The sequence below is a fragment of the Limanda limanda genome, chromosome 7, assembly GCF_963576545.1.
Source record: "Limanda limanda chromosome 7, fLimLim1.1, whole genome shotgun sequence".
In the NCBI taxonomy this organism is placed as follows: Eukaryota; Metazoa; Chordata; class Actinopteri; order Pleuronectiformes; family Pleuronectidae; genus Limanda; species Limanda limanda.
In genome coordinates, this window is record NC_083642.1 from 26,494,877 (window position 1) to 26,507,510 (window position 12,634).

Here is a 12,634-nt window from a genome sequence, read left to right on the forward strand (position 1 = left end):
TGCTCTTTTCTCATGGAAATCAGCCTGCTGTTGCTGCTGCCGCCGCCACCGCCTCTGCTGCCACTGCCACCGCTGTCGCTGCCTACAGAGGTGCAAGGAATTGTGGGGGATTTTTTTCATAGAAGCAGACCTCCCTCTAGCTCAAAAACATCTCTCTCTCTCTCTCTCTCTCTCCCTCTCTCTCTCTCTCTCTCGCTCTCTCTCAGGCACACACACACACACACACACACACACACACACTCACACACACACACACACACACACACACACACACACACACACACACACACATCTACCGTCTCAAAAACAGCCATGTGTGCGAGCTCTCACAGGCAAAACACATTCACTCAATCACAAAGGCAAACATGAAACGTGCTGCCTCCGACCACAGGGGCATGGAAGTAATGGAAGGCAATGCATGGAAGTTAATGAGAAGAAGCTGGCTCTGGGACCGTGGAGCAAACTATTTTGGAGAGAAGAGCAGCTAAGAATGCTTGGGCACCAGGAGCCCACGCATAAATCATCAGGAGTTTATGGCTGTGAAAACAAAGTTGTATTGTGGTTTTTGCACTACAGAAAAATGAAATATTAAAAATGGTAGTCTTGAACGTTAGTGTTTGCTCCATTTTCTGTTATTTTCTTTAATGATATATTTAATCGCACAGTGAAAGACACAGGTATGAATTACATTTTCTGACATTCACAAATTCACCTCTGATCTTTTAAAGTTTGATGGAACTCTTCCCAGGCTTTGCACCTCGGTCCCTGCGTCTAAAAATAAAACAGGTGCACTAGCATGTCACCAGCCTTCCCTGATGCTCTCACTGTTTGAGAAGTCTCCGGAGGAAATTAAAACTGCTAATGTCAGTGCAGCGGATCCAAAGCTAACAGGCCTGTTCCGGCGAGAGGGCGACAAACATCAACACATGGGTTTCAACTTGCACTTCAACTGGCAGCAACAAAGGCATTGTCTCGTGACAAACTCCCTTCCATTTCCTTATTATGTAGCTGGAGGCCTTGATGGGAACACACTTGTCTCACATGTGTGGTGGTCGCCTGCAGGGCTGAAGCAGAGGGAAAACTCGCCCTAAAGTCACACTTCACCAGACCCCATGGATCTGCAACTTTGACATTGATCCTTTTAAGGTGTCGTTAAACTTCTGGGTTTTTAGTGCAATATAAAAGCATGCACTTTATTAGTGTTGCAGCCAGTCATAATTTACCTATTTTTTTATTTATTCACCACTACATTACTGATTGTCTCTTTCTTATCCCTACACAGATCAATGTTAAGGCTAATGTTGCTGTTAAAGGTTATTCGTACCATGAGGAAACCTGGGCCACCTTTGCAGGCAAAAGCTAGAGGTGACACAACAGGCTAATTAATCAAATAGACAATAAACAACCAAATCTGCAGCTATTTAATTTGTTAACCTATGAATCTGTCGGTTTGTCTTTGCTATGCGATGGTAAATCAACTTTTGGGAGTTGTTGGTCAGAAAGAACAAGCTACCTGAAGGCCTCATGAAAAAGAAAATCAATTTTTTCTGAACACATAACCTAAGATTTACTTTGGGTGCCAGGCTATTTTTATGGTTTATTTCTATTATTATTATTATTATTATTATTATTATTATTACTTCTGTATTTTAACTATTTCCTCTCTTGTTGTGGACCACTTTATACTTTGTGTTTGAAAGTGCTCTTTAAATAAAGTTATTTTTTCAAGCTTTATGGGCTAAACAATAAACAAAGTTGAAGATTTGATAGGGTGTAGTAAGACCACATGTTTAACTCCTGTACAACCACAGGAAGTCTGCTGATAGCTTCGAGCCTGCAACTGACGTAATGAAAACAATTATACAATGTCAGTGGAGTAACAATAACACCTAAATACCACATGTATGTTATAGAGAAAGCTTAGAAAAACAACACTCAGTGTAAACTCCCATTGAAGCAGTGTCTGGCTGTTTCTCTGTCACTTCAGATCACTGCTCTTTCTCTCTTATTTCCACACTCCTGATTGAAAACAAATGTGTGAAGAGAAGAAGTCCGCTATCAATAACGAGTGCATAAACCGAACCCCCACATTGTGACCCCTGCCCCCCTTTTTGCTGGGGTCTTGTTATTTACCCGCTTCCAAGGAGAAGCACACACACACACACACACACACACACACACACACACACACACACACACACACACACACACACACACACACACACAAACACACTTGCAGGCAAGAGACACACAACATCCGATCAGCCATAAACATGACACAGGCCGTGTAAATAACCCAGAGAAAAGGCCAAACACATCCATGTACATGCAGCCACCGACAATGGCTGCACAGCTTCAGCTGAATTTCAACCACAAGCCCCCCGACTACAGGATGCACGACCCCGAGCGGCACAGCGCGGATCTATCAGACTTTTATCAGACTTTTCTGCTGTGGCACAACAACACTAACAGCATGGGACGTCCCCAGAGCCGCCCTCTCCTCCGGCGTGCCACACCGGACCACTGCCCGGAGAGGAGATCGCACTACAAAACTCACCGGATCGCCGAAAAGTCGCAAAGAACATCAGCCGTCAAGATCAACTTCTCACCAGCGACACATGTATCGACCAAAACAAAACCAAAAAGCGAAGAAGAGGTGGAGAACTGTCCCGAGCAGCGGAGGAGGCGTAATTCAGAATTAAATGTCCAGATCCTTCCCAGGTCTGCCGCAAACACACAAAAAAAACAGCAGAAATTACGCAAAGTCGGATCGCGCGACAATAACAACACGTTCACAACAATTCAAGTGTCGCGCACGTCGATGTGTCAGCGTGCGCGAGCTGGGAGTCGATACAAAGCTGTAAAGTGGGTTCGAAGACTGTCGTGCACACGCATCGGGACGTGCAGTCGCGTTATGCAGAAGAGAGAGAGGGAGAAAAAAGCGAGCAGTTAACCCACCTAAAAGTTTCCAGCACCGCATTAGTGAACCTCACATGGAGCCCCGGGAAGCTTCCATCCCCCGCACCGGAGCCCGCTACCCGCCGGTGGAGAGCCGCCGCTCCCCCGCTCCGCTCGGTCCGATCCGCGAGGCTTTTCACCGATTTCTTGCTCCTCCGGTTATTAGTCGCTATTCGGGCCTGAGAGTGCGCCTGGCTCCTCAGGCTGCAGCAGAGTTATGGGGCGGTAAGCATTGTGGGAGTGTGACGTCAGGCCACTTTCACAAACTTTTTTTTTTTTTTTTTTTTTCAGGCAGGGACCCTGTACTGGTTTATCACCAGTCCTCCCAGTCACAAGATCCACTTCATACATGTATAAACACACACCGTATATGTTGTACACATTCATCTGGTGAAAAGGATATCTTTAGACATAATCATATACAACCGATGGGTTCTGTAAGTTGTACAACTTATGGCATCAACGTTTGAATGGATTTCCTCGTGTTGCTTATAGCCACATGTATTACACAATTATATATTTTGATGATTTCATTTTCTGTTTCTCTCTTGAGAGCTATTACATTTGTTTAATATAAGGAAATACAAATTAGAATTAAAAAATTGCCCCATTTTTGTAAACACGCCTTATTCTAGCATCTGAAATTATTTGCTGCTATTTTTGCTTCCTCGTCTCTTATTTTACAGTGATCCATATCACTTTATATATAGATAGATAGATAGATAGATAGATAGATAGATAGATAGATAGATAGATAGATAGATAGATAGATAGATAGATAGATAGATAGATAGATAGATAGATAGATAGATAGATAGATAGATAGATAGATAGATAGATAGATAGATAGATAGATTGATAGATAGATTGATAGAAAGATAGAAAAGTTGTGGAAACTTAAATTAATTCTTCTGTTGTCATCCATTAAAGGTAAAAAGAAGATAAATCCGCTTCAGTCCTGACATGACAGCCTCATCGGACATTCATTAGATGTGAGAGGTGCGTTTGTTTCATCCCTGGGGACAAGCCGGTTTTAATAAAGTTGGAGGAGAGAAAATCCCAATCGCAGAAAGAAATCAGTGAATTCGAATGAATGAGTCACTTCAGCTCATTCACAAGATTTTTCACAACGGAAAAGTGTGAAAAAAACACGTACGTCGACAATATGTAGGCTACAGGGAATATATGATGTATAATACAAAAGTATATCTCGTATCACTATAGTAGGGTTTTCACACACATTCACTTTTTTCTTCCATAAAAATGTTCTTTTAATCGGAAAAATAAATTTTTTTAAACTGTCTATGAGCTAAATATATATTTTTTAAATGTGTATATATCAGGCGCTTTGCCATTCAATATAACTTATTGGTTAATAAATGTGAAAGCGCAGAGGAAGAGAACTTTCAGCCCATCAGCAGGAATGAGGCTGCTCGCCCCCACGTGTTGGTGGTGGTGGTCCCGTTTCTCTCCCACCTTGTGTTATTATTTTCTTGCCTAGGGGTGGGGGGTGGGGGGGGCGGGAGGAAGAATTACTTCCAGGGCACATCAACTCGCTTCCTCATCACCCTAAACGCCCCCCACCCCTCCGCATGCAGGCTTGCAGCAGGGCCGCCGGGTGAGTGTGTTTGTGCATGGAGAGAGAGCGAGGGGGGTGGGGGAGCAAGACTCTTCACTAAATGCCGCCTTCAAGTGCAGCCCGCCGCCTCACATTTCACACTTATGGAGGAAGAACACCTGTCTGTGCATTTATAAACGTTTTAAAGTATTTTAAAAGAGGCGGACTTCATTTTTACACTTGCTGAATTATTTAGTCAATTAATAACATGCTCATGAAATATAAAAGCCTAATACATGTTGTAGGACGGTGGGTCTCATACTTTTGAACGTCAAGGACCACTAGACTCATATAGACCACGGATCCCAAATGTTAAAAAAGTTTGGATGTTTTATTTTAGGAAGGATATGGTATTCAAGACCGAAATAGTCACACAGTAGGCTACTCATGTTACTTATAAATGAAATTATTGTGAAAATAAATTCTTCCCTCAAGACCGCCCCATTTTGAAAGCCCCTGTTTTAGGAGAGCTAATGGTTGGTGTTTTACAATATCCCAAACCATAGGCTTTATCTACTTTCTGCAGCAATAAATAATAAAAACTACACTAGCATACAATTACCGTGAAGAACTCCAGTTATACTTATTCATGTTTTGTTTGTTAACCACTCGCGCCCTCGGAGTTGCCACATTTCCGACCGAACTTGAAAGCATCGACGGTTTGTTGGTGTGTTCCATACAGAGGAGAGAGAGAGGTGGTGGCAGAAGCTCCTGTTGTTGGTGGAGGGAGGGTCCTGGGAGGGGGGGGGGGGGGGCTATGACACCTCAGCTGACTTCACCTGGACCTGCAGCTGTCAGTGAGCCGGCGGCTGCAGGTCCAGCTCCCTGCTTCACTGACACCGGTCCCACCGGATGAACCTGTGTGAGCTCCAACATCTGCAGGGACCCACCGCGGCTCCGCTCCTCCGCTGCCCGGCCTCAGAGAGTCTGTGCGAGGCTGCCGGGGAAAACTAGGATCAATATCCAACGTGCTGTAGATCTAAAGTCCCAGGACAAGAGGGTCTTTCAGCTTTCAATCACTCTTCAAAAAGTTCCTTTATTTAGCCTTTTTTGGAGCAAATATGAATTTGATCGAACCAGTCTGATTGAAAAATGCTATAAATTTACTACATTTAATTAATTATAAAGTCTTGCTCGAAAATAAAATGAAATAGAAACTGTATTTGAAAAAAGTGCTATTATTTAAGATTTTTCTTTTAAGTTGTCAGGTGGCACAACTATTAATTGTCAGGTGATACAAATCATGTCAAACATTCATTTTGACCAATGAATAATAGGTTAAAGTAAACAAATGGTTGATAAAGTAACGTAAATAGTGACTGTAATGAATGCATTAGTCGTTGTATTTGTGTAATACTTTTTTCAACTTTAAATGTCAATTTGAATGCTGGATACCTGGCCAATAGAATGTACAAACCTTAAATTAGAGTAAATACAAAACACAGCCACCAGGTAATAGTTTGTTAGGCAGTGTTGACACCCTAAGGGAAAGTTGCTGAAGATTTCCCCTGAAATAAATTGTAAGAATATATATTTATATATTATAAGTATTTAGTTGAACCACCTGACCTTTTTTGAGTGGTGAAGTTGAAATTGTTATTACAAATGAATTTAAGCAGTTTAAAAAAGTGTAAGCACGTTTTAGAAGTTTAATTTGTCATTGACCCCAAAATAATAATAATCAAAGAATTTAATAGCATGGCTATATGAGTAGGGTTTTAATTATTTCCTTACAAATAACCTCTCTATATATAAAAATAACCAAATCAGATTTGCACATGTAAAGGCACATTCTTATTGTTAAATAAATAACGTATTATTAAAATAATTAAATAACTACTCATATTTAAACTACAGAGTTGTCCAAAGTAAATAATAGGCTAAGAATGAAATATTAAAAATTATTTCATGATGACGCTGTTTAAAAAAAACAAAGTTTAAGAAAAACTAACCATTTACATCCAAATATGAGTCTTTATACATTGTATTAACAGACAAACTCAAATATTTGTTCGAACTGATGCTCAGGTCACTGAATATATTGTAGAATTACAGAGTTAATGAATTCAACACAGATTATAAACACTTAAACTCTTTTTGATTCAAGAATAAGTTGAGAACTAAAGCTACTTAATCTCCTCTGTCTTTGACTTGTTGAAATGGACATGAAGGAAAGCTAATCATGAGGTTTCTGAATCTTAACAAAAACAAATAAAGATCCTTATCTTGTCTGTAAAAATGTATGTCTTCAAAGGAAGTGAAAATTGGTCACATATTTTCCATTGTAAACTGGTACAAGAGGTTTAAAATTATATAGAAGTTGCCCATTGTTCAGTCCACAGAGAAGATGTAGCCTGGTGGTGTTTTATTACAGTGTCATTAATTCCACAGAGACATATGAATGTCCAACATAAATGATAGGTCTGAGAATCAAAATGTAAGAAATACAAAAGTGAGGTATTTCAGAGAGCTCCTCTCTCTTCAGACCAGCTCCAGTCCGGTGCTTTGTTTTTAAAGTGGTTTTCTCCAGCAGCAGCTTCTCATGTGAGGATGCTGCAAAGCAAACAGAGGAGGACGAGGATGGAACGATGGAGAGAAACAGACGGTGGAAGATGGATGAGGTGTGGCGAGGGAGACTTCTTTTATTATGCCCCAGTTTATTTATTCAGATGACAGTGTGGTTGCTGCGACCACATGGGGGTTGATTGCAGTTGCATGTCTGTTATCCAGAGTCTTATTTAAACGCCGTGCCGTGGCACTGCACCTCCTCTGAAGTCCTCTCTGCCTCTGTCATGTGTTCAGACCGGCTAGGGAACCGTGAGTGTACCTCCCTGAGAGCACAGCGGCAGGAGCAGCAGCCAACCCCCCCCCCCCCCCCCCCCCCCCCCTGCATGTCTCTGCCTACCGCACACCTAATCAGCTCTGATTAGATGCACTGTAAGGGACGAGGGAGCCGGCCCCTCAGAAGTTATGATGACAGGACCGAAGAAAGCAATGGGCTCGTTTAAATAAAGCCTTCATCAGGCTTGAGCGGAAACATCTGTGTCTGCTTATGCCTGCTGGGTCTAACAGTAGTAAGATCTCCAACTATTCCTCTGGTGTCATCCCAATTTTCCTCTCTCTCTCTCGCTCTCTCCTTTAACACCCCCCTCCCTTTATGGCTCTTCTTTTAACACCATCAGCTTCATAGTCACACACATCGGTGACTTCAAAAAAAATACACACACCCATCAAGTTCTGGCAAACACTTCTCATCCCCGTCGACACAAACCTAAGAGATCCAAAAATCAGCATCAGAGGACACAATGGCAAATTAGTAAGAGGGACAATTTGTTCACATCTGGAGTGTATTTCCCTGCCACCAAAATAAGCAGCAGTCCTTTTTTCCCCTTTAGTGTCTGGCGTGGTGGGAAATGACTATGTGTGTGTTTTTATGTGTTTTGTTTAAAGCAGATGGGCGGTTTACATTAGCGGAGATGGGCGATAAACATCTTAGAAAAGGATGGGGCGGCTGGTGGTGGACACAAAGAGAGTTCCAGTCGTACAGAGACGTGACTGAGGCATGAGCGTTTCCTTAATTACAGTTGTGTCAAAATAGGTTGCTGCCCTGTAGGGTGTTTTAATGAGCCTGTGTCTCAGTGTGAGACTGCATTTATTCTGTTGGGTTCATGGGCTGACAAGGCCGAGGAATCTTTTTATTGAGTTAGTTGGGTGTAATTCAAGTCTTAACGCCCAGTGGCACAGCACAGCCGACACCAGAATGTGTGAAGTAGTATGAAAAACCCTAGAAATCTATGTGATCAGTTTAAAACACCAGTGTCACACAAAATGCAACTACCTGCTTAGATACATGTCAAAGTTAGTGGTGCTGCACTGAGAGATATGCAGCCTATGATGACATCCTGTGTGTGTTATGCAACTGCAGAGCATCTGGTGGGTGATAATCTCAGAGTGTAGCAGAGAGGAGTGGAGGTCTATCTCAGCTGGGACTGAGTTCCCCGTGAGGATGTGGGGTATCAGGTCCCAGACAGCCCGCCCCAGTGCTCTGCGGCAGGTTGATAAGGTGGATGGGTGGGACGCGGAGTGGCCCTGTCCAGCCACCCGTCCACGTCACGGGGGCATGGCAGCTGCCGGGGGGGGGGGGGTCCTCACTAGAAGGAATTGGATATGAGGACAGGCACTTTGTCAACAGTGTTTTGCTGATAAATTCTTCTCTGCATTTACGCTTAAGAAAAATGTCTTACCTCACTTGTTCATTTTCGTATTCAGTTTTTATCGTGAGTGGACAAATATAAATATACCTTTTTGTTGAATTCTTCCCCCACTTTTCAAATTCAATTCAACCTCTAGAACCAAAATGAGTATATTTCCTGTTTGTCTCTTTTGTGTTAGAATCTCTCTCCACTTTTAAACAAGGTGAAAAGTGATATAAAACGTCAACATAAATTTGTAAGTTTACTGGACAGTTCAAATTAAACAAGCAAAGTCTAAACATGTTGCTTTCATGTATCCATGTAATCCTTCTACAGGGGATCCTAGCAGAGAGAAACACTTTGTTTGAAATACTTTTGTTTTGGCTAGATCAACTCTAAATAAATCGAAATAGATAAAGTGTTCTTGGGTGTTAGTTCTATTTCAGGGATAGTCTTTATCCACGTCGCTATGGCACACCCTAGCCAAAGTGGAGAATGTTTTTTAAATGAAAAAGGGTGTCATCAACATCATCATCATTTATTATCTAAAGCCTCGGGATACACGTTGAGGTAGAACCCAAATAAAACCAGTATAGTCAAATTTAAAGCAGCAACAGTTACAATCAATCGTATCATTAATTAACTGCCTGAACATTTTTATTGGTATCAACTTAAAGTTTTGTTGAAGTCTTTTCCATGGGTGAGGAATACAGTGCAAAATTGCATTTGTATATCTTTGGCACCTGCAGGATAATCCATGTTGTGATGGAGTTTAATGTTTCCATCATTCCAGGGCAGCAAGTCTGTGGAATGTGGTTAGTTTAGGGTTCAGTTTTCTGAACACTTCTACATTAAAATATTATGTTTCCATATAAAAAAAAATGATTTTGTATTTTTTTTGCCGTTAACCTTTAGCTAGATTCTGGTTTAAGCCCAATCATAAAAACAGGCCTAAAAAAAGAGGTTTACCGAGTTAAGGGGGAAACTATAGAGCTAAAAGAGAGGCATTTTCAGCTCTTCTAGATTTAGTCTATTTTCTCTTCATATCCAAATGTCATTTATTTGAGATAACTGCTCACTGTGTTCAAGAGTTAGAGCTGAAATCGAAATTAATGAAAAAAAAGGTCTGTGGAGTTATGATGTTGTCTTAACACATCTAAACATAAATAAATCTAAAACAATGCTACTTTTTTGTTCATTTTATGTCAAATTCATTCCATTAATTCCTTCCCTTCCTGGAAGACACTTTGATGCGACACAGGAAAAGGACTACAAATTAAAATAGTCTTTTTAATGGCGTTTTGTTACTTTCAACTTGTGTAATTATGTTCTGTATGTAATTTAGACTTTTCAGCCAAAATGGACTTTGTTGCTTTTTTGTACTGCTATGGTTGAGTAATTTCGTTAATCTACACACGACACGCTGCTGTCAAAGGGGAATCCTGATGAGAGAACACTTAAACTGAAAATATGGATTTTGTCAACAGATGAACAGTTTTGTTTTTTTATTTCAGCACATCGGATTTCAGATTTTTTTCTATAAACTTAATAAAGATATTTTTTTAGGAGCATGCTTTACATTGCACTCTGTTTTGTTTCTAAAGATCCATTTTAGAAAACCTGTGGACTAGGAGGATTTAACATTAGCTCAGATGTAAATGCATTTGGTTTCTGCATGCTGAAATTGGTAAATTACACAAAACATGCTAGACTCCCAGCCTTCAGCTGAACTGGAAGCCATGCAGGTTGTCGGTATCAACATAGAAAGGTCAACAGAGGGCGGGTTGTTTGAGGTTGACTGCCTTCTTTCCCTCCTGTGAAAAGGCCACAGGCACAGTGTTGTGGGCCTGTTGTAAGAGGAAGGCAGAGTTGAAGAGGAGGGGGGAGAGGAGGAAACGTGAGTGACGTACATGCATCTTTAGTGCAAAACTTCTCTCTCTGCAGCTTCTCTATGATAAGAGTTAGGTGTCTGAGGAACTTATAGATTCAAAAAGGGAAATGACATTTTTTACAACAGTGAGTCAGAGATCCATAAAAACTAAATGCACAAAGTGTGCTAGCTACTGATTCTTTTATGATTTACTATCTTTGCCGGATGTGACTCCAGAAAAAAACGAATGACAATGGGGAGATATTTGATAAAGTATAAGGTGTGAATTTTTTTTTCATTTTGTTGCTGTGGTGAAAGTCGTCTGTTTTTCACCTGAAGGAAGTCTCTCTCGCTGTCTCTCGCTCCATCTGTCTCTGCCTCATACTTCGGCTGTGAGTTGTGGTTCTTCGCATTGTTATCGTTGCTGTCATCTCTAACAATGAAAAACAGTGTGTGTTCAAGGGATGGGGGAGGAGCGGACGCAGAGAACGACACAGGAAAAGAGGGAAAGAGCCGCCAGCTGCCGAGCATCAGAGAAAAGAAAAAGGAGAGTGATTGAGTACAAAGAGAGAATATGTTAGACTGGGTTGGCTGAGCTGGAGGATATGGAGGGATTAAGTATCTTTCAAAGTGAAGCCCAGGGTAGAAAAGTTCCCAAACAAAAAGAAAGACATTGAGTTGGTTATAAATAAAGAAAAGTGAACATGTCCACAGACTTTATCAGGTGTTGTTCATTCTGTTGGGGTGTTTTACCATTTATTAGATCACAATAATGATAATAATCTATTATCACTTTCGAATTGGAGACACTAAAATCATTTTTTTAAATTTGTATCTCTTATTTAATTTCCCCTTGTGCTTCCACCTCCTTGTGCTGTTGTGTCAATTGTGATGAACTATTCACTGTGACATATCTAAACAGTTGATTCAGGCTGGCAGAGAGTCCACACAGCTAAATGAAAGTAACAAAGGTTTGAGACCACATGTTGCCATGCCTACCCAGCTCATTGGGTCTAGGCATGTTGAGCACACATGTGAACATCTCATGAAGAAGCTGTATAATGATCGAGCTCTGTGAACGCCGCTCCTTTTCGGCTGAGTCTTTATCATTGGACGTTGCACTGATTGGCTCCATCTGACTTCCACCAGGGAATCAGAGGCAACGCAGAAAAGGAAGAAAGCTTTTTTTTTTTTCTGAACTTTGTGTGACCGCTTTGTTTGTCAGGAAAGATCACAAGGGAACAAGCAAATGATATGTTGTTATTAGTGTTTCATTTGCTGTTTAGGTTTGATTTACTTTCAAACTTTAAATATGTTGTGCTGGCACCCATACATTATTTTTTAAACTACTGAGGTAGCTCCACATTTCAACTTAATGTTGTTGCTGTAGCAATAGATTCTATTGTTTGTTCCAACCAATGTTTGGGTGCCACTGACACGCAAGTCTTTGAGGTGTCAAATCAGTATTTAAATTTATACTGAGCTTTCAGGTAAATGTTGTTTTTCTTCGGCCTGGCTGCAAAAAATGAAATAACATCTAATATTCTCACATCCTCTTTATTCAAGTTGTTTCAGTGGTTCATGTCTCAGTTTGGAATAAAACGTTTCACACATTATCCACCCTGATACAATATCTTACCTCACACTGTTGCAGACGAATACGTTTGTCTGTAGCAGTGTCTTTCTCGTGATCACATTGTTTCATATTATTCTAGAAAGTCTAGCTGCAATGTTTGGTAAGTATCCCTAAATTTGTAGAATTATTACACTTATATTTTTGGTTATTTAAATTTTCTTTTTGTTTGTTTTGTGAATCCATAGATTTCTGCATTCATGTCTCTGTCTCTGTCTTTGGTCCACACATTGGTTTAAAGTGAGAAAGTTTGTCCCAGTAAGAAAAGTAATGTCACAATTTTCAGAACCTGAATCAGACTTTTTATATAGAAGGTTGATATATGTATATATAGATGTCGCAGCATCTCAACCTCCCCTCCT

General features: G+C 40.8%; 1 protein-coding gene across 1 annotated transcript in view; it reads right to left on the bottom strand.

Annotated features, from left to right (window-relative positions):
• Nucleotides 1–2,970, bottom strand: part of plagl2 (pleiomorphic adenoma gene-like 2) — a 40,767-nt gene extending 37,797 nt beyond the window's left edge. Inside the window, exon 1 of the mRNA XM_061075471.1 lies at nt 2,959–2,970. The gene's annotated coding sequence lies outside the window, so the exon portion shown is untranslated. The remainder of the gene's footprint in view (nt 1–2,958) is intronic.
• Between the last annotated feature and the right edge of the window lie 9,664 nt (nt 2,971–12,634).